The sequence below is a fragment of the Pezoporus flaviventris genome, unplaced genomic scaffold, assembly GCF_033815535.1.
Source record: "Pezoporus flaviventris isolate CSIRO_AGI_PZ_B2104156 unplaced genomic scaffold, CSIRO_AGI_Pfla_v1 ptg000383l, whole genome shotgun sequence".
In the NCBI taxonomy this organism is placed as follows: Eukaryota; Metazoa; Chordata; class Aves; order Psittaciformes; family Psittacidae; genus Pezoporus; species Pezoporus flaviventris.
Genome location: NW_026892930.1, coordinates 589,917 through 595,350, shown reverse-complemented (window position 1 = coordinate 595,350; position 5,434 = coordinate 589,917).

The following is a 5,434-nucleotide window of genomic DNA, read 5'->3' as shown; positions in this document are numbered from 1 at the left end:
GACCCTGTGTTCCATAGGAGAAGCAGGACAAGGTGGTTTTGGGGTGGTTTTGTCCTATTTTTCTCATGTTTTTTGTCTTTTTTTTGAGGCTCTGACCCTGCATCTCATAGGAGAAGCAGGAGAAGATGGTTTTGGGGCATTTTTGTTCTGTTTTAGGTCTGTTTTGCGGCCCTGACACTGTATCTCATAGCAGAAGGAGGACAAGGACGTTTTGTCCTGCTTTTTGGGGTGTTTTGGGGTGTTTTTGGCCTGTTTTGGGTCTGTTTTGAGGCTCTGACCCTGTGTTCCATAGGAGAAGCAGGACAAGGTGGTTTTGGGTTGGTTTGGGGGTTTTGGAGCTGGTTTTGGGGTTTCTGGAGTGTTTTTTGTCCTGTTTTGGGTCTGTTTCAGGCCTCTGACCCTGTATCCCACAGGAGAAGCAGGACAAGGAGGTTTTGGGGCTTTTTTGTTCTGTTTTAGGTCTGTTTTGGGGCCCTGACACTGTATCTCATAGCAGAAGGAGGACAAGGTGGTTTTGTCCTGCTTTTTGGGGTGTTTTGGGGTGGTTTTGGCCTGTTTTGGGTCTGTTTTGAGGCTCTGACCTTGTGTCCTATAGAAGAAGCAGGACAAGGTGGTTTTGGGTTGGTTTTGGGGTTTTTGGAGTGTTTTTGTCCTGTTTTGGGTCTGTTTCAGCCTCTGACCCTGTATCCCACAGGAGAAGGCAGGACAAGGGAGGTTTTGGGGCTTTTTGTTCTGTTTTAGGTCTGTTTTGGGGCCCTGACACTGTATCCTATAGCAGAAGGAGGACAAGGTGGTTTTGTCCTGCTTTTTGGGGTGTTTTGGGGTGTTTTTTGCCTGTTTTGGGTCTGTTTTGAGGCTCTGTCTTGTCTCCTACAGAAGAAGCAGGACAAGATGGTTTTGGGGTGGTTTGGGGGTTTTGGAGCTGGTTTGGGGTTTTTGGAGTGTTTTTTTCCTGTTTTGGGTCTGTTTCAGGGCTCTGACCCTGTATCCCACAGGAGAAAGCTGGTCAAGGTAGTTTTTGGGTGGTTTTGTCCTTTTTTGTCATGTTTTGTGTCTTTTTTGGGGCTCTGACCCTGTGTTCCATAGGAGAAGCAGGACAAGTTGGTTTTGGGGTGGTTTTGTCCTATTTTTCTCATGTTTTTTGTCTTTTTTTTGTGGCTCTGACCCTGCATCTCATAGGAGAAGCAGGAGAAGATGGTTTTGGGGCATTTTTGTTCTGTTTTATGTCTGTTTTGTGGCCCTGACACTGTATCTCATAGCAGAAGGAGGACAAGGACGTTTTGTCCTGCTTTTTGGGGTGTTTTGGGGTGTTTTTGGCCTGTTTTGGGTCTGTTTTGAGGCTCTGACCCTGTGTCCTACAGAAGAAGCAGGACAAGGTGGTTTTGGGTTGGTTTGGGGGTTTGGAGCTGGTTTTGGGGTTTCTGGAGTGTTTGTGTCCTGTTTTGGGTCTGTTTCCGGCCTCTGACCCTGTATCCCACAGGAGAAGCAGGATAAGGAGGTTTTGGGGCTTTTTTGTTCTGTTTTAGGTCTGTTTTGGGGCCCTGACACTGTATCTCATAGCAGAAGGAGGACAAGGTGGTTTTGTCCTGCTTTTTGGGGTGTTTTTGGCCTGTTTTGGGTCTGTTTTGAGGCTCTGACCTTGTGTCCTATAGAAGAAGCAGGACAAGGTGGTTTTGGGGTGGTTTTGTCCCTATTTTTGTCATGTTTTTTGTCTTTTTTTTGTGGCTCTGACCCTGCATCTCATAGGAGAAGCAGGAGAAGATGGTTTTGGGGCATTTTTGTTCTGTTTTAGGTCTGTTTTGTGGGCCCTGACACTGTATCTCATAGCAGAAGGAGGACAAGGTGGTTTTGTCCTGCTTTTTGGTTTTTTTTGGCCTGTTTTGGGTCTGTTTTGAGGCTCTGACCCTGTGTCCTACAGAAGAAGCAGGACAAGGTGGTTTTGGGTTGGTTTGGGGGTTTTGGAGCTGGTTTTGGGGTTTCTGGAGTGTTTTTGTCCTGTTTTGGGTCTGTTTCAGGCCTCTGACCCTGTATCCCACAGGAGAAGCAGGACAAGGAGGTTTTGGGCTTTTTTGTTCTGTTTTAGGTCTGTTTTGGGGCCCTGACACTGTATCTCATAGCAGAAGGACGACAAGGTGGTTTTGTCCTGCTTTTTGGGGTGTTTTGGGGTGTTTTTTGCCTGTTTGGGTCTGTTTTGAGGCTCTGTCTTTGTCTCCTACAGAAGAAGCAGGACAAGATGGTTTTGGGTTGGTTGGGGGTTTTGGAGCTGGTTTTGGGGTTTTTTGGAGTGTTTTTTTCCTGTTTTGGGTCTGTTTCAGGGCTCTGACCCTGTATCCCACAGGAGAAGCAGGTCAAGGTAGTTTTTGGGTGGTTTTGTCCTATTTTTGTCATGTTTTGTGTCTTTTTTGGGGCTCTGACCCTGTGTTCCATAGGAGAAGCAGGACAAGTTGGTTTTGGGGTGGTTTTGTCTATTTTTCTCATGTTTTTTGTCTTTTTTTGTGGCTCTGACCCTGCATCTCATAGGAGAAGCAGGAGAAAGATGGTTTTGGGGCATTTTTGTTCTGTTTTAGGTCTGTTTTGTGGCCCTGACACTGTATCTCTAGCAGAAGGAGGACAATGGTTTTGTCCTGCTTTTTGGGTGTTTTTTGGCATGTTTTGGTCTGTTTTGAGGCTCTGACCCTGTGTCATACAGAAGAAGCAGGACAAGGTGGTTTTGGTTGGTTTGGGGTGTTTGGAGCTGGTTTGGAGTTTCTGGAGTGTTTTGTCCTGTTTTGGGTCTGTTTCCGGCTCTGACCCTTGTATCCCACAGGAGAAGCAGGATATGGAGTTTTGGGGCTTTTTGTTCTGTTTATAGGTCTGTTTTGGGGCCCTGACACTGTATCTCATAGCAGAAGAGAGGGACAAGGTGGTTTTGTCCTGCTTTTTGGGGTGTTTTTGGCCTGTTTTGGGTCTGTTTTGAGGCTCTGACCTTGTTGTCCTATAGAGGAAGCAGGACAAGGTTGGTTTTTGGGTTGTTTTTGGGTTTTTGGAGTGTTTTTGTCCTGTTTTGGGTCTGTTTCAGGCCTCTGACCTGTATCCCACAGGAGAAGCAGGACAAGGTGGTTTTGGGGCGGTTTTGTCCAATTTTTGTCATGTTTTGGTCTGTTTTGAGGCTCTGACCCTGTGTTCCATAGGAGAAGCAGGACAAGTTGGTTTTGGGGTGGTTTGGGGGTTTTGGAGCTGGTTTTTGGGGTTTTGGAGTGTTTTAGTCCTGTTTTGGGTCTGTTTCAGGGCTCTGACCCTGTATCCCACAGGAGAAGAAGGATAAGGAGGTTTTGTGGGTGGTTTTGTCCTATCTTTGTCATGTTTTGTGTCTTTTTGGGGCTCTGACCCTGTTTTCCATAGGAGAAGCAGGGACAAGGTTAGTTTTTGGGTGGTTTTGTCTATTTTTGTCATTGTTTTGTGTCTTTTTTGGGGGCTTGACCTGTGTTCCATAGGAGAAGCAGGACAAGGTGGGTTTGGTGGTTTTGTTCTATTTTTGTCATGTTTTTGTCTTTTTTGAGGCTCTGACCCTGTATCTCATAGGAGAAGCAGGAAAAGATGGTTTTGGCCATTTTTGTTCTGTTTTAGGCTGTTTGGGGCCCTGACACTGTATCTCATAGCAGAAGGAAGACAAGACGTTTTGTCTGCTTTTGAGATGTTTTGGGGTGTTTTTGGCCTGTTTTGGGTCTGTTTTGAGGCTCTGTCCTTGTGTCTACAGAAGAAGAAGGACAAGGTGGTTTTGGGTTGGTTTGGGGGTTTGGAGCTGGTTTTGGGGGTTTCTGGAGTGTTTTTGTCCTGTTTTGGGTCTGTTTCAGGGCTCTGACCCTGTATCCCACACGAGAAGCAGGACAAGGAGGTTTGGGGCTGTTTTGTTCTGTTTTAGGTCTGTTTTGGGCCCTGACACTGTAATCGCATAGCCAGAAGGAGGACAGGTGGTTTTTGTCCCTGCTTTTTGGGGTGTTTGGGGTGTTTTGGCTGTTTTGGGTCTGTTTTGAGGCTCTGACCTTGTGTCCTATAGAAGAAGCAGGCAAGGTGGTTTTGGTTGTTTTGGGGGTTTTGGAGTGTTTTTGTCCTGTTTTTGGGTCTGTTCAGGGCTCTGACCCTGTATCCCACAGAGAAGCAGGACAAGGAGGTTTTGGGTTGGTTTTTGTCCTATCTTTGTCATGTTTTATGTCTTTTTGGGCTCTAACCCTGTGTTCCAATAGGAGAAGCAGGACAAGGTGGTTTTGGGTTGGTTTGGGGGTTTTGGAGCTGTTTTGGAGTGATTTGGGACATACTTGTGCCTGTTTGGGTCTGTTTCAGGGCTGTGACCTGTATGCCATAGGAGAAGCAGGACAAGGTGGTTTTGGGGTGGTTTGGGGGTTTTGGAGCTGGTTTTGGGGTGATTTGGGTTGTACTTGGCCTGTTTTGGTCTGTTTCAGGCCTCTGACCATGTATCCCACAGGAGAAGCAGGACAAGGTGGCCTTGGGGTGGTTTTGTCCTGCTTTGGGGGTTCTTTGGGTGGTTTTGGGACTCTGACTCAGTATGCCATAGGAGAAGCAGGACAAGGTAGTTTTGGGGGTGGTTTTGGGGTTTTTGGAGTGTTTTGTCTTGGTTTGGGTCTGTTTCAGGGCTCTGACCCTGTATCCCACAGGAGAAGCAGGACAAGGTGGTTTTGGGGTGGATTTGTCTATCTTTGTCATGTTTTGTGTCTTTTTTGAGGCTCTGACTTTGTGTTCCATAGGAAGAAGCAGGACAAGGTGGTTTTGGGTGGTTTGGGGTTTTGGAGCTGTTTTGGGTTTCTTGGAGTGTTTTTGTCCTGTTTTGGGTCTGTTTCAGGGCTCTGACCCTGTATCCCACAGGAGAAGCAGGACAAGGAGGTTTTGGGGTGGTTTTGTCCTATCTTTGTCATGTTTTGTGTCTTTTTTGAGGCTCTGACTTTGTGTTCCATAGGAGAAGCAGACAAGGTGGTTTTTGGGGTTGGTTTGGGGTTTTGGAGCTGGTTTTGGGTTTCCTTGGAGTGTTTTTGTCCTGTTTTTGGGTCTGTTTCAGGGCTCTGACCCTGTATCCCACAGGAGAAGCAGGACAAGGTAGTTTTCGGGTGGTTTTGTCCAATTTTTGTCATGTTTTGTGTCTTTTTTGGGGCTCTGACCCTGTGTTCCATAGGAGAAGCAGGACAAGGTGGATTTGGGGTGGTTTTGTCCTATTTTTCTCATGTTTTTTGTCTTTTTTTTGAGGCTCTGAACCCTGCATCTCATAGGAGAAGCAGGAGAAGATGGTTTTTGGGGCTTTTTTGTTCTGTTTTAGGTCTGTTTTGTGGCCCTGACACTGTATCTCATAGCAGAAGGAGGACAAGGACGTTTTGTCCTGTTTTTGGGTGTTTGGGGTGTTTTGGCCTGTTTTGGGTCTGTTTTGAGGCTCTGACCCTGTGTCCTA